This window comes from Ranitomeya imitator, chromosome 1 (genome assembly GCF_032444005.1).
Source record: "Ranitomeya imitator isolate aRanImi1 chromosome 1, aRanImi1.pri, whole genome shotgun sequence".
Classification (NCBI taxonomy): Eukaryota; Metazoa; Chordata; class Amphibia; order Anura; family Dendrobatidae; genus Ranitomeya; species Ranitomeya imitator.
In genome coordinates, this window is record NC_091282.1 from 930,647,052 (window position 1) to 930,668,249 (window position 21,198).

Here is a 21,198-nt window from a genome sequence, read left to right on the forward strand (position 1 = left end):
TCTTGGCCTCGCATTTATCCTGCGCACTTCGTGGAGCTCTTATACGGGTGTTTCTGTGTAAAGTTCTGAAATACGTTATTCAGATGAAACCCTAGTTTTGTGCACCTCTGAAAAGGACACTGCTGAACATACAGTACAAAAAAGCAAGTTCCCATACAGGTACGTCATCTGTCAATGGAAATATAGGGGGCTTCCATGTTAAGGGTAACATAAAGGCTCTGGAAAAATGCTGACTCCTCTCCCCAAAAAGAAATCCAACAAACCCCCTGCTCCCAAATCCAAATGCTCCCCCTCCTTTCGGAGCCCCACAGTGTGCCTAAACTACATTTAGTGTCCACATGTTTGGTATTTCTGTAGCCTGATTAATTTTTAGGGTGCATCTCACCAGAAACATGAACTGGGCTTAATGTATGGGCACTACAACATCCTATGCACTATAATGAGATTTACAACATCCAATGCTGCTTGTTTCTGGGGAACCCCAGTAAAATCAAAATTGTAGATATATTCCAAGGAGGATGTAATTTCGAAAATGGTGTCACTTGAGGGGGAATTCTGTTTTTCTGGCATTTGAGGTCTCTGTATATGGAGCCCGCAAACTATTCTATGATAATCTGTTCTCCAAGAGTCAAATAGCACTCCTTCCCTCCCGAGTCTCGCTGTGCGACTAAGCAGTACTGTACAGCGAGATACGGGGTATTGCAGCGTTCAGCAGTAATAGTGTGACAAATTTTAGTGCAATTTCTCTGTGTGAAAATGTAACATCTGTGGCTAAAACAAAATTTATTGGTAAAAATGTAATTATTTTTTCTTTACTGCCCAATGGTATAAAATGTTGTGACACACCCGTGGTGTCAATATGATCACTGCATCTTTATACGAATTCATTAAGAGGTGCAGTTTGTAAAATGGTGTCACTTATGAGGGATTCTTCTATTCTGGCACCTCAGGGGCTTTGCTACTGTGACATGGCACCCTCAAGCCATTCCAGCAAAACCCAATATGGCACTTCTTTCCTTCTTAGCTTTGCACTGTGCCTCCAAAGTAGTTTTTGACCACATGTTTGTGCACTCAGGAGAAATTGCACAACAAATTTTACAGTTTATTTTTCTCTTATTATTCCTTTTGCAACATTTTAATGGACAAAATGGTAATTTTCCGTTTACTCATACCCAATGTTATGCAATTCTGTGTATTGCCTGAGTGTTAACAATGCTTACTACACCCCTAAATTCCTCCTGAGTTGTAGTTTTAAAAATGGCATCATTTGCAGAGTTTTATGCTGCTAAGGCAAGTCAGGGGTCTTCAAATACAACATGGCATCTGCAATCTATTAGAGTCAAAATTTCACTCCAGAATTCAATTGGCGCTCCTTCTATTCCGAGCCCTGCCCTGTGCCCACACAGTAGTTTTCCACCACATATGAGGTATTGGTGTACTCAAGTGAAATTGCCGTTACCTTTGTGAAAATGAAAATTTGAGGCTCAAGCAACATTTTTGTCTGAAAAAATGTATTTTTTCATTTTCGCAGCTCAACATTATAAAATTCTGTGAAGCTCGAGTATAAGCCAGGTATGCATTGTCCCCTCATCCCTTTCCTGGTATGCACAGCCTCTTCATCCCCATCCTTGTCTGCATGGCTCCTCATCCCCATTATCCCCATCTTTGTATGCACGGTTCCTTATCCCCATCCTTGTCTGCATGGCTCCTCATTCCTATCCTTGTATGCATTGCTCCTCATCCCTATTCTTGTCTGCATGGTTCCTCATCCCCATCCTTATATGCATGGCTCATAATCCTCATCCTTATAGGCATGGCTCCTTATCCCCATCCTTGTCTACATGGCTCCTCATCCCTATCCTTGTATGCATGGCTCCTCATCCCTAGCCTTGTATGCATGGCTCCTCATCCCTATCCTTATATGCATGGCTTCTCATCCCTAGCCTTGTGTGCAACACCCCCATGAGAAACGCATAAAAAAACCATCCTACTTATCTTCCATGTGCTGCCTCGCAGCATCTTGTTCCAGCGCCAGCAGCTACTGCGGCTGGGCGATCAAGTGTCCCCACTCATTAAGGGAATGAATATTCACCTCTTGTCACACCTATGGGAGTGGAGAGAGGTGAATATTCATTACCTAAATGAGCGGGCACCCATTGCTAGCCCGGCTGGAAACTGGCGGCTGTAGCTGATACTGTGCGTGCTATAAGAGATTTGAATAATCACTGCCAGTGCAGTGAATATTCATTTCTCTTTAGCAGTGGGTACAGGCTTTAGCTGCAGCTGCCGGATCCTGCCTCCTGTGACCCGCCGCTCTCCCTCCCCCCGCCAGCTTCTGGGACTTGTGTATAAGCCGAGGGCATGTTTTTTAGCACAAAAAAAAGTGCCAAAAAACTCGGCTTATACATGAGTATATATGGTAGTTTATGGGTATAAAAATTCAAAGTTTGAAAATTGAAAAATGTTACATAAATAAAACAAGTCACATAGATCAAAAATTTACCAGTAATATGAAGTACAATATGTCACCAAAAAACAATCTCAGAATCACTGCTATCTGCTTCAGTTATTACAACATACAGTGACACTAGTTAGAATTGTTAAATTTGGTCTGGTCAGGAAAGTGAACACAGGCTTTGGGGTGAAGGGGTAAAAGTTAGCTGGATATTGAGCTCAGCTACAATGTATTATTTTTTTTATTTTTTGGCACTTATATGGTTTAGAAAAAAAATTGGCTTACTTTAGAAAAAATCATTGTATCTAAAAAATATTTAAAATGTGGTCAGAGAGAAGAATAATCTTGCAGACATTAGGTGCGCATTTATCATGTGCTTTTCTGTGAGGTGCACGTTTGTCAGGTATCTGGCAAATCCTGTTTAACCCCTTCCCGACCTTTGACGCATACGCTGCGTCATGAAAGTCGGTGCCATTCCGACCCATGACGCAGCATATGCGTCATGGAAAGATCGCGTCCCTGCAGATCGGGTGAAAGGGTTAACTCCCATTTCACCCGATCTGCAGGGACAGGGGGAGTGGTAGTTTAGCCCAGGGGGGGTGGCTTCACCCCCTCGTGGCTACGATCGCTCTGATTGGCTGTTGAAAGTGAAACTGCCAATCAGAGCGATTTGTAATATTTCACCTAAAAAACTGGTGAAATATTACAATCCAGCCATGGCCGATGCTGCAATATCATCGGCCATGGCTGGAAACACTTATGTGCACCCACCCCACCCCACCGATCGCCCCCCCAGCCCCCCGATCTGTGGTCCGCTCCCCTCGGTCCTGTGCTCCGCTCCCCCGTCCTCCTGCCCGCTCCCCCCGTGCACCAATCACACCCCCCGCGCTCCAATCAAACCCCCCCGCACTCCGATCCCCCCCCGCACACAGCGACCCCCCCCGTGCTCCGATCCACCCCCCCGCACAGCGATCCCCCACCCCGTGCTCCAATCCTCCCCCGTGCTCCAATCCTCCCTCCCGTATTCCGATCCACCCCCCCATGCTCCGATCCACCCCCCGTGCTCCGACGCCCCCCCCCCCGTGCCCTGATCTCCCCCCCTTATACTTACCTAGCCGCCCGAGGTCCGTCCGTCTTCTTTCCTGGGCGCCGCCATCTTCCAAAATGGCGGGCGCATGTGCAGTGCGCCCGCCGAATCTGCCGGCCGGCAGGTTCGTTCCAGAGTGAATTTTGATCACTGAGATAGGTTATATCTCAGTGATCAAAATAAAAAAAATAGTAAATGACCCCCCCCTTTGTCACCCCCATAGATAGGGACAATAAAAAAAATAAAGAATTTTTTTTTTTTTTTTCACTAAGGTTGGGGTAAGAACTAGGGTTAGGGGTAGGGTTAGGGGTAGGGGTAGGGTTAGGGGTAGGGTTAGGGGTAGGGGCTAGGGTTAGGGTTTCGGTATGTGCACACGTATTCTGGTCCTATGCGGATTTTTCCGCAGCGGATTTGAAAAATCCACAGTGCTAAACCGCTGCCGATTTATCGTGGATTTACCGCGGTTTTTCTGCGCATTTCACTGCGGTTTTACAACTGCGATTTTCTATTGGAGCAGTTGTAAAACCGCTGCGGAATCCGCAGAAAGAAGTTACATGCTGCGGAATGTAAACCGCTGCGTTTCCGTGCAGTTTTTCCGCAGCATGTGTACAGCGATTTTTGGTTCCCATAGGTTCACATTGAACTGTAAACTCATGGGAAACTGCTGCGGATCCGCAGCATTTTCTGCAGCGTGTGCACATACCTTTAGAATTAGGCTATGTGCACACGGTGCGGATTTGGCTGCGGATTCGCAGCAGTGTTCCATCAGGTTTACAGTACCATGTAAACATATGAAAAACCAAATCCGCTGTGCCCATGGTGCAGAAAATACAGCGCGGGAACGCTGCGTTGTATTTTCCGCAGCATGCCAATTCTTTGTGCGGATTCCGCAGCGTTTTACACCTGTTCCTCAATAGGAATCCACAGGTGAAATCCGCACAAAAAACACTGGAAATCCACGGTAAATCCACAGGTAAAACGCAGTGCCTTTTACCCGCGGATTTTTCAAAAATGGTGCTGAAAAATCTCATACGAATCCGCAACGTTGGCACATAGCCTTAGGGTTGGGTTGGAATTAGGGTTGTGGTTAGGGTTAGGGGTGTGTTGGGGTTAGGGTTGTGGTTAGGGGTGTGTTGGGGTTAGGGTTGTGATTAGGGTTACGGCTACAGTTGGGATAAGGGTTAGGGGTGTGTTGGAGGTAGAATTGAGGGGTTTCCACTGTTTAGGCACTTCAGGGGGTCTCCAAACGCAACATGGCGCCACCATTGATTCCAGCCAATCTTGTATTCAAAAATTCAAATGGTGCTCTCTCACTTCCGAACCCCGACATGTGCCCAAACAGTGGTTTACCCCCACAAATGGGGTACCAGCATACTCAGGACAAACTGCGCAACAATTACTGGGGTCCAATTTCTCCTGTTACCCTTGAGAAAATAAAAAATTGCTTGCTAAAACATCATTTTTGAGGAAAGAAAAATGATTTTTTATTTTCACGGCTCTGCGTTGTAAACGTCTGTGAAGCACTTGGGGGTTCAAAGTGCTCACCACATATCTAGATAAGTTCCTTGGGGGGTCTAGTTTCCAAAATGGGGTCACTTGTGGGGGGTTTCTACTGTTTAGGCACACCAGGGGCTCTGCAAACGCAATGTGACGCCCGCAGACCATTCCATCAAAGTCTGCATTTCAAAAGTCACTACTTCCCTTCTGAGCCCCCACGTGTGCCCAAACAGTGGTTTACCCCCACACATGGGGTATCAGCGTACTCAGGAGAAACTGGACAACAACTTTTGTGGTCCAATTTCTCCTGTAACCCTTGGGAAAATAAAAAATTCTGGGCTAAAAAATTATTTTTGAGGAAAGAAAACGTATTTATTATTTTCACTGCTCTGTGTTATGAACTTCTGTGAAGCACTTGGGGGTTCAAAGTGCTCACCTCACATCTAGATAAGTTCCTTTCGGGGTCTAGTTTCCAAAATGGGGACACTTGTGGGGGGTTTCTACTGTTTAGCCACATCAGGGGCTCTGCAAACGCAACGTGATGCCCACAGAGCATTCCATCAAAGTCTGCATTTCAAAAGTCACTACTTCCCTTCTGAGCCCCCACGTGTGCCCAAACAGTGGTTTACCCCCACACATGGGGTATCAGCGTACTCAGGAGAAACTGGACAACAACTTTTGTGGTCCAATTTCTCCTGTAACCCTTGGGAAAATAAAAAATTCTGGGCTAAAAAATTATTTTTGAGGAAAGAAAACGTATTTATTATTTTCACTGCTCTGTGTTATGAACTTCTGTGAAGCACTTGGGGGTTCAAAGTGCTCACCTCACATCTAGATAAGTTCCTTTCGGGGTCTAGTTTCCAAAATGGGGACACTTGTGGGGGGTTTCTACTGTTTAGCCACATCAGGGGCTCTGCAAATGCAACGTGATGCCCACAGAGCATTCCATCAAAGTCTGCATTTCAAAACGTCACTACTTCACTTCCGAGCCCCAGCATGTGCCTAAACAGTGGTTTACCCCCACATATGGGGTATCAGCGTACTCAGGAGAAACTGGACAACAACTTTTGGGGTCAAATTTCTCCTGTTACCCTTGGGAAAATAAAAAATTGCGGGCTAAAATTCATTTTTGAGAAAATAATTTTTTTTTTTATTTTCATGGCTCTGCGTTATAAACTTCTGTGAAGCACTTGAGGGTTCAAAGTGCTCACTACACATCTAGATTAGTTCCTTTGGGGGTCTAGTTTCCAAAATGGGGTAATTTGTGGGGGATCTCCAATGTTTAGGCACACAGGGGCTCTCCAAACGCGACATGGTGTCCGCTAATGATTGGAGATAATTTTCCATTTAAAAAGCCAAATGGCGTGCCTTCCCTTCTGAGCCCTGCCGTGCGCCCAAACAGTGGTTTACCCCCACATATGAGGTATCAGCATACTCAGGACAAACTGGACAACAACATTTGTGGTCCAATTTCTCCTATTACCATTGGCAAAATAGGAAATTCCAGGCTAAAAAATCATTTTTGAGAAAAGAAAAATTATTTTTTATTTTCATGGCTCTGCATTATAAACTTCTGTGAAGCACCTGGGGGTTTAAAGTGCTCAGTATGCATCTAGATAAGTTCCTTGGGGGGTCTAGTTTCCAAAATGGGGTCACTTGTGGGGGAGCTCCATTGCATAGGCACACAGGGTCTCTCCAAACGCGACATGGTGTCCGCTAACGATGGAGATAATTTTTCATTCAAAAAGTCAAATGGCGCTCCTTCCCTTCCGAGCCTTACCATGTGCCCAAACAATGGTTTACCCCCACATGTGAAGTATCGGTGTACTCAGGAGAAATTGCCAAACAAATTTTAGGATCCATTTTATCCTGTTGTCCATGTGAAAATGAAAAAATTGAGGCTAAAAGAATTTTTTTGTGAAGAAAAAGTACTTTTTCATTTTTACGGATCAATTTGTGAAGCACCTGGGGGTTTAAAGGGCTCACTATGCATCTAGATAAGTTCCTTGGGGCGTCTAGTTTCCAAAATGGGGTCACTTGTGGGGGAGCTCCAATTTTTAGGCACACGGGGGCTCTCCAAATGTGACATGGTGTCCGCTAAAGAGTGCAGCCAATTTTTCATTCAAAAAGTCAAATGGCGCTCCTTCCCTTCCAAGCCCTGCCGTGCGCCCAAACAGTGGTTTACCCCCACATATGAGGTATCAGCGTACTCAGGACAAATTGGACAACAACTTACGTGGTTCAGTTTCTCCTTTTACCATTGGGAAAATAAAAAAATTGTTGCTGAAAAATCATTTTTGTGACTAAAAAGTTAAATGTTCATTTTTTCCTTCCATGTTGCTTCTGCTGCTGTGAAGCACCTGAAGGGTTAATAAACTTCTTGAATGTGGTTTTGTGCACCTTGAGGGGTGCAGTTTTTAGAATGGTGTCACTTTTGGGTATTTTCAGCCATATAGACCCCTCAAACTGACTTCAAATGTGAGGTGGTCCCTAAAAAAAATGGTTTTGTAAATTTCGTTGTAAAAATGAGAAATCGCTGGTCAAATTTTAACCCTTATAACTTCCTAGCAAAAAAAAATTTTTGTTTCCAAAATTGTGCTGATGTAAAGTAGACGTGTGGGAAATGTTATTTATTAACTATTTTGTGTCACATAACTCTCTGGTTTAACAGAATAAAAATTCAAAATGTGAAAATTGCGAAATTTTCAAAATTTTCGCCAAATTTCCGTTTTTATCACAAATAAACACAGAATTTATTGACCTAAATTTACCACTAACATGAAGCCCAATATGTCACGAAAAAACAATCTCAGAACCGCTAGGATCCATTGAAGCGTTCCTGAGTTATTACCTCATAAAGGGACACTGGTCAGAATTGCAAAAAACGGCAAGGTCTTTAAGGTCAAAATAGGCTGGGTCATGAAGGGGTTAATGTGTATTAAATCATTACTGTGTCATTACGAGTCCCTCCCATTTTTACAAAACATGCTTAGCAATAAGTATTGCTCTCTGAATTTTTAGCTTTTCAGTATTGCAGTGCACGTAGGAAATCGACCTTTCCAAAGACAGACTTGGAACATATTTTATTAATCATTTGCAGGCAAAACTGTATTGTCAGTATGATGCATTTGGCACACAGCTTGGAGTTTCACCACCTTTACAAAAGTTTGTATTGCCAAGAGGAACGTGGATGGCAGAGGCTGTGGACTGCTGAGCAAGCTTTTATTAGTTGCTCTCGGTGGTTTGTTGTTGTAGTAATATTATACAATGGATAAACAGTGAGTCTGAATTTGTATTTATTATAACATGTTGGGCGAACAACTTGAGAACAGAAATGAAAATGTTACAAAGTGTGTGTGAATGAGTCAGATAAGCAGATGCAGTTCCTGTGCGGAGCCTAGACTTCCATACACTATTTCCCATTATCACTGCACTATCCAGCATTTTATTCTGTTACCAATTACTTATTGTAGGGTGGGTGTTACTTTTTTTGAAAAACATATTTAATATCCGTTTGGAAAATATTTGCACCATTAGTGGCCATTGCCAAAAAGGAGTCATCAGGAAAGTACAGTTTAGCTGTTGATATTTAATGAAAAAGAAAATAAACCGACCCCAAATATGCATGTTTTGAACAAAAGCCTTTATATATTTTTTTTTGTTTCCACCTAGTGACATTTAATACAATTGATGGTCATATATTTTAGTTCCAGACTGATGACAAATTTTATGCTGCCGGCTCCGACATAACAGTCACACCCTCTTTTTACGATTTCCAGTCTCGCAAATACAGTGGAAAGGGGTGAGCTCCGGTGGAAGATGACTTCCATAAATATTTATGAGAGCAGAGAATTACCCCTAAGGACTATTTTTGCTCACATAAATACCTGCGATCCTTAGATCTTGTGCAGCAGTTAGGAGTGCCCTACAAACCACATACAGGCAGCACCCTGATTGGAAATACACTCTATTTACACCATCAGGCTGTTAGCATTCATAAAAGTGCCACAAAAACATAGGAAACCTTCAAACTTTACCACAGGAATGAAATCATAGTATATCCCTTGTTGTCTGGGTAGAAAGTGAGCCATAGTGTATAGATGTACTGGTTTGAGTGACAAAGTTCCAAGTAAAATTGTTTCTGACAGACATAATAGTAGCCGACTGTTAGAATACTGATATGTGTATTATAGCCTTTTTAGTTAATCCAAATCAGTCATACTTCCATACCAATATTTGAGCCCTTGGGTGAGACACATAGACCATATAAAATGCCAATACATTAGCTTATATTTGGTATCTAGTGGAAAAATTATTTTTTATTCTCTATTTTTTACTTTTGTTGTTGTTGCGTGCTTCTGATTTATGAAGTTCAACAGTATTTCACTGGCAGGAGCTATTAAGTCGTTCTAAGTGTCTCATGGTACTGTAGGAGTTTTAGAATCTTCGATCACGGAACTTCATTATAGTCGTTGGATGAGCAATGAATTGCTTCCCTTCTTTTGTAAGCATACGGTACTATATACCGCTGTATGCCCCTCTTTTCCTTAGGCTATGACTGGTGTTATAGCTGTTTTCGTTCTGACCAACGTCAGCTGACAGATCACCAGTGAGGGCCAATTTGTGGAGTTACGCCCGTCATTTTACAAGCGCGCTTGGAGACAAAAAGACACCTCACACATATCCTGTGAGCAAGTCACTTTTATCTGAAGTAATAGAGCAAGAAGCAATATTTTATACCATTTACACATAATGCATTTCAATGTAACTCATGTAGCCCCCACCATCACCCAGGGTCATACTTTATTTACCATAACCCAGAATATGTTGTACTGACTCTTGAGAACATACATGATAAGAAGTACAGTCTCCTTGAAGAGGAGACTGTCAGACTACTGAGTCAACAGATTCTAGTAATTCTAACACTTAAAGGCAAAAGGCACTTAAAGGCAAAGTAGCTAAAGGCAAACTATTAACCCTTCTATATCAATTTCCCCCTTTTGTAAATGGTATAACCTCTGCTACGGGGTCAGCTGATGTCCACAAAAGAGCTACTGTCTCATGGGTCTAGTACCCACAAGGGGACTTCCTACCTGCTTCGCCCATCCACCCTCAGTGTGGACACTCAACTTCCCCATCAGCAGTGGCCATACGGGGCCTATGATACACTACAGAAGGTTCAGCCTTAGATTTTTTTCTACACCTACATTATTCCATAGCTTAGGTAATATATATATTAGCGCTTTTACGGCTACATAAAAGAATAAGTAAAGCAACAAAATTTGCAAACAAGTCTGTAAAACACCGAAAATAATCCATCCTGCTAGGCCGCTAAGCCAATTGGCTGGAAAAAAAGGAGTCTCTATATTGTATAAAAGTACCGTCACACTAGACGATATCGCTAGCGATCCGTGACGTTGCAGCGTCCTCGCTAGCGATATCGTCCAGTGTGACAGGCAGCAGCGATCAGGATCCTGCTGTGCTGTCGCTGGTCGGGGAAGAAAGTCCAGAACTTTATTTCGTCGCTGGACTCCCCGCAGACATCGCTGAATCGGCGTGTGTGACACCGATTCAGCGATGTCTTCACTGGTAACCAGGGTAAACATCGGGTAACTAAACGCAGGGCCGCGCTTAGTAACCCGATGTTTACCCTGGTTACCATCCTAAAAGTAAAAAAAACAAACACTACATACTTACCTACAGCCGTCTGTCCTCGGCGCTGTGCTCTGCACTCCTCCTGTACTGTCTGTGAGCGTCGGTCAGCCGGAAAGCAGAGCGGTGACGTCACCGCTCTGCTTTCCGGCCGCTGTGCTCACAGCCAGTACAGGAGGAGTGCAGAGCACAGCGCTGGAGGACAGACGGCTGTAGGTAAGTGTGTAGTGTTTGTTTTTTTTACTTTTAGGATGGTAACCAGGGTAAACATCGGGTTACTAAGCGCGGCCCTGCGCTTAGTTACCCGATGTTTACCCTGGTTACCGGCATCGTTGGTCGCTGGAGAGCGGTCTGTGTGACAGCTCTCCAGCGACCAAACAGCGACGCTGCAGCGATCCGGATCGTTGTCGGTATCGCTGCAGCGTCGCTAAGTGTGACGGTACCTTTAGTCTCATTAAGAGCCTTAAGGAACCACGAAAATCTGAGTCCAAGTCTCACTGTGCATGCAGTGTGGTGTTAATACCTTCCTTGGGTCCTGGGGTAAGGCTAAGTACAGCATAGTCCTTGCAGATACTGGACTGTGTGCACAGATCCAACAGTCCAGCAGTTTTTGTCCTTCCGCGTCTTTTATAAGAAAAGCAAGATGTTGAATAAGTTTGTTTATCCAGTGTCTCTGTAAGGTGCAAACATCCTACCACTGCCAGCAAGGTGATTAGGAGAACCGTCATTCTGCTGGGGAAAAGATCTTTTTGCAGTGACTGGCAAGGATCCAGGTGGGCTTTCCCTCAGGTTTCCCTGAGGTGAATGTGGTCAGCTTTAAAACGGACTTTAAAACGGGCCGTCAAACCGTGGATCTAGGCTCCTTCTCACGTGTCTGTGTATGACCACCAATCACCTGGATTCAGCTGATGTACATCTGTGTATGACCACCAATCACCTGGATTCAGCTGATATACGTCTGCACTGGCATTAGGATCTGGAATGGATGAAAACACATGTTTATGCACCACATTAAGTCTTTTCTGTAAGGCCTAGACATGGGCTGTCATAGCACCGTGTTGCTTTTGTAGCACCTGTGGGAAGTACAGACCAGCCTCTGGCAAACTACTAAACAGGACTTCAAAAGGACACAAGCCTGTCTTTCTATTTGGAGTGTGTGTGACTGAAAAGAGTGCAAGAGACAAACACTCTACCCCGCTCTTTCCTTTGTCTGCTATGGCCTTTGATTTTCCAGTTTAAGTGTCCCATTTAGTCTCATCACTTTCCCACTACTTTGTGGTCTATATGGTGCATGATATGCTTGCTGTACTCCCAGGACCTGCATGACTTCCCTCATTTTTCTCGTGAAGTGTGTGTCCCTATCGCTTTCTATGGTTTCTAGGACACCATACCTGCAGATCAGTTTTTTTCATCAGTTTGTCTGCAGTCGCTTTAGTATTTGCACATTTTACCAGATAGGCTTCCAGCCAACCAGAGAAGAGATCTACACATACTAGGATATTTTTCACACACTCCTACCTTGGGTAGCTGTATGTAGCCAGTCTGCAGTCTCTGAAACGGGTAGAGAGGCCTGAGTGTCGCTTTCTTAGGGATTTTTACTGTTTTACCTGGGTTGTGCTGTGCACAGATGAGGCATGACCGTACGAGCTTTGCGGCTGCGTAACTGAAACCAGGAGCGATCCAGAAGGCATCTTGTGTTGCTTGCGCCATGATTGGGAGCAGGGATCTTGGTATATACAATTTATCCTGATTCTCCCATACTCTTTCTGAGTTCAGCTCAGCTCCCATTCTCCCAGTGTTCCTTCTCTGTTTGGGCAGCTGGAGGGATTTCAGGACATCTAGGCTCAATGTGGCTGGAATACGCTGACTCCCCGCCACCGTCCACTGCTCCCTAGGCCGCCTTGCTGCTACTTTAGCAGCCTCATCCGTCCTTCTGTTGCCCTTTTCCTCCACAGAGTCACCGTCCGTGTGTGCTTTTACCTTGACGATGCCAACCTGGACTGATAACGTCAATGCCTCCACTAATTGTTTCACCAGCTCTGCATTTTTAATGGGTTTACCGGCTGATGTAAGAAACGTTCTGCTTCTTCAGATAGGGCAATAATCATGGGATATTCCCCATGCACAATTCAAATCTGTGTAACTGTTAGCGACTTTACCTGCAGCAGCTCTACACGCTTCAGTGAGTGCCTTCAACTCTGCCTCCTGCACCGACATGTGAGGAGCGAGTGGTTCAGCTCGGATTACCTCATGTGAGGATACTACTGCATATCCAATGTAGAGTCGCCCATTCTGGTGGTATCTGGAGCCATCTACAAAAATAAAAAAACCCTCAAAATATGCATTAGGAACAGGTTTTTTTCCTTCCCACGAACATATGTAAAACCCACTGTCTCCTGACTCATCAGTTCCTATGCAGTCATGTTCGTGCGTCATGTGTCATGTCAACGTCATGTCATGTTCTCTTTCCCACCTGCCAATGCTGTCACCAATTCCCCCTTTTCTGAATCCACAGGCAGATGAGTGGCTGGATTCAGAACATTATGTCTTTTGAGGGTGACATATTCAGGGATTAGTATTAGAGCACATTCAAGTCTGATCTGTCTGATCTTAGACAGGTGTTTTGGTTGAACTTGTACGAGTATGGCATTAATGTCACGTGGGGAACAAATTGTCAAAAAGAAAAAGTCAGTGTGATTTCACATGCCTTTCAGTAATACAGCAGCTCCTACAGCACAGACTCATGTAGGAGACCCTCTAATCACTGGGTCTAATTGTGCTAAGTAGTAAGCTATCGGTCTCTGTTTCTTTCCATGTTGTAGTGTCAGTACTGCGGTAGCATGTCCACCCTGCTCTGTAAAAAATAAAAAAAATGGCTGATCATAGTTTGGAATGTCTGACACAATGAGCAGCTTGAGAGAGTGGAAAGAGTCAGTTGCTTCTTGAGTGAGATTGTAGGGTTCTGATGGCAAACAGTCATAGAGTGGGTGCATCATTTGTGAAGCAGACCTTATCCAAGGCCTACAGTAGGTCACCAAACCTAGAAAAGTGCGTAGATGCTGGTGTGACCTGGGTAAAGGGAGATTTGTATTGCCTGTTTTCTGTCTTCAGTCAGGTGTCTTGTACCTTCAGCAATACAATGTCCTAAAAATGTCACCTTTTGTTTGCAATACTGTAATTTGTCACGTGAGACTCTGCAACCCTTTTCTGCCAAAAAAAAAAACACAGCAAGGAAACTGCAGCTTCCGGACATCTGGTCCGGGCAGCAGAGCAAGAGGTCATCCACGTACTGTAATAGTGCAATCTGTGGATGAGGTGGTTGCCACTGCTCAAGAATCCCTACCATCGCTGTTGAATAGATGGTTGGGGAGTTCTTTCCCCCTTTGTGGGAGGACCATCCAACAGTATTGTTTACCTTCGTGAGTGAAAGACAAAAGATACTGACAGTCAGAGTGCAGTGGTACAAAGAAGAATGCATTTGCCAAATCAATAACTGTGAAACATTTTGATGTCGCTGGGATTTGTGACCGTACGGTGTGTGTATTAGGGACAGTTGAGGTCACACTCACTGTAACATCATTAATAGCTCGTTAGTCATGAACTATTCTGTAAGTGTCAGGGGAACCCTTGGGTCCTTTTTTTTCTTAATGGGATACAAAGGGGTGTTGCAGGGGGAATATCTCTGCACTAGAACCCCTGCCTTAACATACTCTTTAATATTCCTGCTCAGGGCCATTGATTTGACTAGACTTAAGGGGTATTGCCTTAACCAAAGAGGAGTGATTACTTCTCGTGATTTATCATGACAGGGGGAATGGGCAGCCGACCCATCTCAGATTTTCCCCTTGCCCAAATGGTGTCTGGTACCTGACTCTTTTCCCTGTCCTCAGACATTCTGGTGTCAGGTGATACTTTCACTACTCTTGCCATATACACCATTTCTGCAATATTACACAAGTGTTTATATAAGTCACACATTAATGTCCAAATATTTATACCCGTATTTGATTGGGTAGAGTACCCCTTAAAAAAACTAAATTTGATTCACAAAATGTTACCAAAAGAAAATTATATATATATAAAATTACGAAAGATACTGAGTCATAAAACGGGGGAGCACAATGCCATAGGCCACAGCAAAGCACAAGCTTATTCTAAGAAAGTAGCAGCCCTATATAAATCCATAACTAACAGTTCCGAATACAAAAAGAAGGGATTTGAAAAATGCCAAATATCAATGCCAGTTACTTGCGATAAGGTATAAGAACTGGAAAAAACAAATAAACAGTGACTATGGTTTGAGCCAATATAATGAGTGGCTAAAAAACTATATATCATATGAAGACAACCTAGAAATACACAGTAACTATACCATCTTGTGTAAGGAAACTACTAAAACTGGCAAATGAATGGATTTAAGTGTAACTACAATAGGGCATGATTTACCTGTGGTATAATGTGCACGTGGAAGACCCTGGCGTCCCTCTGCCCCAAGTGTTTATATGAAAAGGGGACTTGTGACTGTAATACCCTCAGGAGAGCACTGTATAGTGCCTAGACAGCACTCAACTCTGCTCCCAGCAAATTCATAGAGGTATTGTCACTAACAGTAAGTTTGTAAGCACCTCTTGGCTATCTCGTGACTCTAGTCTTTTCTTGTTTAGTCATAGGGGCTTCAGTCGCTTGTCCCTCTACCCTCACGTATTCCACAGTCTCGTCAGTAATCATGTCTGGCAGTATCAAGTCTTTGTGTACTAGTCCCAGCTGCCCCAGTGTCGGTCAAGAATTCTGTCTATTTCCCTCCCAGCATTGGTATGGTGGTCATCAAGGCAGGACCAGGTCCGGAGGGGACAAGAACAGGGCACACATTTGTCACTGGGTTGTCAGTTTCCTAGTCTGAAGGTGAAGGAGGTGGAAGATTGGTCTGAGTGTCCATTTTCTCCACAATTCCAGCACTTCACTGTTTCTAAGTCCTTAGGTCCCTTACTACGTCTCTACTGTTTTCCTTGTGCTCCAGCATACACGACACGTCGTCTTATTGTCCTAGTTTCTTCAACTCCTTTAGCAACCCTCAGGAGGTCTTTGGATCTACATTTCTCCATTTAGGTCTGGCTGTCTGTACTGCGTCTCGTAAGCCTTTTGTCATACCGTCAATGAATGTATTTACCAATATTTTAACATCGAGTGGGTTTACTGGACTGTACCCCATGTCTGCCCATTTCAGCTGTAACCGTCCAGAGTACATCTCTACTCTCTCTCTAGTCACATCTGTAAAAGTCTTAATTTGCATCCTAGTACGTCACCTGCTTTGGTGCTCACCAACTCTCTAGGTCTGCTCAGGTGCACTTATACGTCCATCATATTGTCTTTGTCTGTAAAATGGGAAAGGTTTGTTCTCAGGGTCAGCCAATTGTTTTAGCGTAGCTAGCTAGTCAGAGGGCTTCCAGGGATAATACTCCTGTATCTGTCTTACACTACCTGATGTGGTTGGTTCTCTGGTTATACAAAGGTATGACCGTAGCAGTAGTGTGTCGGTTATAGTCGGACTGTTGAGCATCAAAACATTCATAATACACCTTACTTCCGTCCTGCTGCACTCTCTCAGATGCCATTTATTCACATGCTATTTTCCTCATTTGTCTGTGCCTTTTTGAACATCCAAACATCCATCCACTCACTGGCATTTTTGCCTGTTTCAATATTGGTCTCACATCTTTCACTGCTTCCTTTCCTTCTCTGTCTTTTACAATCTCTATAGCGGTTCTGGATCCCATTGGGGGCCCTGACTGCACACAGAATAAGTTGCCCATGGCTTCAACTTATCCGCTCAGACACTCACCTCTAAAAATGCCCTTTATTAGTGTGCCTTGCCTTAAACCAGGGTTGCAACACATGACAAGTCAGAGTGAGTGTCAAGGTTTAGCGAGCAGGTTACACCACCTACCACTCGGTAGACCTAAAGGATTCTAGCGAGCAGGTTACACCACCTACCACTCGGTAGATCAGCTGGCTAGCACAGCTCCATGGACGGCAAGGTTACACCACCAATTTGCCGTAGGCTGACTGTAGCAGGTTACACCACCTATTACATCAGCCGTGCAGTTGGCTACCTCCTCTGTTGATCCTCAATTTGCTATATATCAATCACTCAACTTGAAGCAGGTGAATCTTTTACCAATCTTTTCAATCACTTTGTTTCCTCTAAAATAGGCACAATTCTACCTTTTTCACTTTCAAATTCCAACTTCAATTGTACAACATTCCCTTTTTCTTCAATACCTACAGTACTTATTGCTTTAAACACAAATCTCTCAGCGTGTACTAAACCAAAGACAGAGAAACTTTAGAATGTAGCTATGTGGCCCCCCTTCCTCTGGCCCACAGCACAAAAGGGAGAAGTCTCAAGCAAGTCGAGCAGGGGCTCAGCTTACCCCTCCCATCAGCGCTGATAAGAGCTTGGTGAGTCTTAGGGTACCGTCACACAGTGCAATTTTCATCGCTACGACGGTACGATCCGTGACGCTCCAGCGTCGTAACAATATCGCTCCAGCGTCGTAGACTGCTGTCACACTTTGCAATCTACGACGCTGGAGCGATAATTTCATGACGTATGTGCGATGTAGAAGCCGTTGGTTACTATGCGCACATCGTATACGATATATGTTACACCATGCAATCATGCCGCCACAGCGGGACACTAGACGACGAAAGAAAGTTTCAAACGATCTGCTACGACGTACGATTCTCAGCGGGGTCCCTGATCGCAGGAGCGTGTCAGACACTGCGATCTCGTAACTATATCGCTCGAACGTCACGAATCGTGCCGTCGTAGCGATCAAAATTGCACTGTGTGACGGTACCCTTACACACACACACAAACAGAATGCAGCAGTTTTCAGACTTAATCTCTACAAAACATTCATTCTCTCGGAATTAAAAACAGTTTCTCTATACAGGCAGATCACTGCACAACTTGAATAAGCTGATTCTGACCGCGTCCGGCCAAAACACATATAGAAACCTATCCAATGTCAAACTACACATAACACGGGTTTCACTGAATCTCAGATGTAAATTAAATGTACTTTAAAAATATCCCCAACTCATTCATCCTGGACAATTAACAACAGTTAGATAAGTAATGATACTTATGTGATCACTCATACATACATAGGGATTGTTGTTTCTTTTCCTTTCACTTTCAGTTGATTTTTACAAGAAGAAAATCCCTTATCTCAATCACTCCACCTAATTCAGCTCAAACTGCGCTGAATAATGTCTTCTGTCACATACAGAGGACCACACCTAACGGAACCCCTCATCAATCAGGGATTTATGTTTATTCCTTATACTTATTTACTCACCTGTCATCTCATTCAGAGTTCTCATAGACATACATACATACAAGGTTCACACAGCCTGCCTATTTTGCACTTTGGAATTAACACAACTCTATATAACTCTATATAACAAAAACTGCAGCAGTGTCCACTGACACTCTGAAAGCACTTTAAGGCCAAACAACAAAAACCACGGCCTTAATACAAAATACAGCTTCATATAATGTACTGCCAATCCAAAATGACCAAAATAACAACACTGCACAGAGTCTATCCCAGCTCTGTATTACACACTACGCAAATACACAACCAATTAGGATACTGACAAATGATACAGATAACAATTATCATCTTATAACTCTATTATTCAACTCTCATACGGACATAAATAGACAAAACACAAAACTCACTGGTGATGTGGATTCTTTGAACCATGCTCGCAGCCTTTTACCCAGAGGTATGGAGAGATCCAGATGAGAGATTGCAAGTGCAAAACAGGTTTGTAAGAATATTTTTTCTCACCTTGCTGCAGCTGGTGTTTTGCATGTCCAATCTCCCAGAAGCTCCCCCATACGGATTCCGAACAGGCTGGATACACGGCCCCGGTCGGGCGCCAAAACTGTTATAGCTGTTTTCGTTCTGACCAACGTCAGCTGACAGATCACCAGTGAGGGCCAAATTGTGGAGTTACGCCCGTCATTTTACAAGCGCGCTTGGAGACAAAAAGACACCTCACACATATCCTGTGAGCAAGTCACTTTTATCTGAAGTAATAGAGCAAGAAGCAATATTTTATACCATTTACACATAATGCATTTCAATGTAACTCATGTAGCCCCCACCATCACCCAGGGTCATACTTTATTTACCATAACCCAGAATATGTTGTACTGACTCTTGAGAACATACATGATAAGAAGTACAGTCTCCTTGAAGAGGAGACTGTCAGACTACTGAGTCAACAGATTCTAGTAATTCTAACACTTAAAGGCAAAAGGCACTTAAAGGCAAGGTAGCTAAAGGCAAACTATTAACCCTTCTATATCACTGGTTTCGCAGTTTAGGTAAGTTCTATATTATTACAGTAAATCTTTATCTTCATGTTTTACAATCCATAAAGCCTAAAGGCTGGATCGGTTTGGGGCAAAATGGGGCCCTAGGCAAAAGTTTAAAATGGGGCCCCAAATGCTAACATATTGCACATCACACAGAAGCATTTTGGTTGTATTTACATGCGCTGAGTTCAGGCCGCTAACCGAGTGTGATCGACAATATTGAAGTCATTCGACACTTGTTTTCTGACCTCTTTGCACCAACTGAGAAAGAATGATGGGAACAGAACGATCACTATTAGATCAATCTGTCCCCATACAGTATCATGTTATCAGCAGCATATCTACAGTTTACACCGGCGATGTGCTGCTGAGAACAATGATTTCTGTTCCTGCATAAACAATCACTCGATGAATATGCAGCATTTTGCTTGTTTAGTATAATGCACCCAGAGTCCTCCATATATTATAATGTGCACCACAGTCCTCCATATTGTAACATGCACACCCCATAGTCCTCCATATAATATAATGTGCCCCATAGTTCACCATATAGTATAATACACTCCCCATAGTCCTCTATATAGTATTATACACTTCTCGTCCTTCATATATTAAAATACACTCCTCATTCCTCCATATAGTATAACACACTCCTGATAGTGCTCCATATAGTGTAATGCACCCCTCATAGTCCTTCATATAGTGTAATACACTCCTGAGTCCTCCATATAGCATAATACACTCCTCATAGTGCTCCATATAGTATAATGCACCCATCATAGTCCTCCATATAGTGTAATACACTCCTTAGTCCTCCATATAGTATAATACACTCCTCATAGTCCTCCATATATTAAAATACACTCCTTAGTCCTCCATATAGTATAATACACTCCTCATAGTCCTCCATATATTAAAATACACTCCTTAGTCCTCCATATAGTATAATACACTACTCAGTCCTCCATATAGTATAATACACTCCTCATAGTCCTACATATATTAAAATACACTCCTTAGTCCTCCATATAGTATAATACACTCCTCATAGTCCTCCATATATTAAAATACACTCCTTAGTCCTCCATATAGTATAATACACTACTCAGTCCTCCATATAGTATAATACACTCCTCATAGTCCTCCATATATTAAAATACACTCCTTAGTCCTCCATATAGTATAATACACTACTGAGTCCTCCATATAGTATAATACACTCCTCATAGTGCTCCATATAGTATAGTGCACTCCTCATAGTGCTCCATATAGTATAATGCACCGCCATAGTCATCCATGTAGTACAATTCACTCCCCATAGTATAATTCACCCCATAGTTCTTCATATGGTATAATGTATTCCCCATAGTCCTCGATACAGTATAATGTCACCCCACAGAGTATAATGCAGCCACCCCACAAAAGTGTAATGCAGCCTCGCCATACAATATAATGTAACCCCCATAGAATATAATGCAGCCCCCCTCATAGTGTAATGCAGCCCCACCAAACAGGGGCAATGAGAAAGACACGGTAACTAGGGGCAGGGGAGAAGGACACAAGGGTGACACAGGGAGGATAAGGAGCATGAGAGACACACAAGGGTACACACGGGGCTAGGAGGCGGGGGAGAAGGGCACAAGGGGACACATGGGGACTAGTGGGTAAGGGAGACTGACACAAGGGGACAAGGGAGACTGACACAAGAGGACACACAGGGACTATTGGGCCAGGGAGACTGACAAGGGGACACACAGGGACTAGTGGGCAAGGGAGACTGACACAAGGGCACAAGGGAGACTGACACAAGGGAACACATGGCGACTAGTGGGCAAGGGAGACTGACACAATGGGACAAGGGAGACTGACACAATGGGACAAGGGAGACTGGCACAATGGGACAAGGGAGACTGACACAATGGGACAAGGGAGACTGACACAAGGGGACAAGGGAGACTGACACAAGGGGACTAGTGGGCAAGGGAGACTGACTCAGGGGGACACGGGGACTAGTGGGCAAGGAAGACTGACACAAGGGGACACACGGAGACTAGTGGGCAAGGGAGACTGCCACAAGGGGACACATGGGGACAAGAGAGACAGGCACAAGGG

At 43.7% G+C, this 21,198-nt stretch overlaps 1 protein-coding gene across 15 annotated transcripts in view; it reads left to right on the plus strand.

The window, feature by feature from the left end:
- BMPR1B (bone morphogenetic protein receptor type 1B) overlaps nt 1-21,198 on the plus strand; it is an 899,743-nt gene that overhangs the window by 336,334 nt on the left and 542,211 nt on the right. For 9 of the 15 annotated variants that reach the window (XM_069743585.1, XM_069743593.1, XM_069743590.1 and 6 more), the window contains one exon: nt 1,532-1,572. The exons of the other annotated variants lie outside the window; for them this stretch is intronic. The gene's annotated coding sequence lies outside the window, so the exon portion shown is untranslated. The remainder of the gene's footprint in view (nt 1-1,531; nt 1,573-21,198) is intronic. 15 annotated transcript variants of the gene reach the window in all.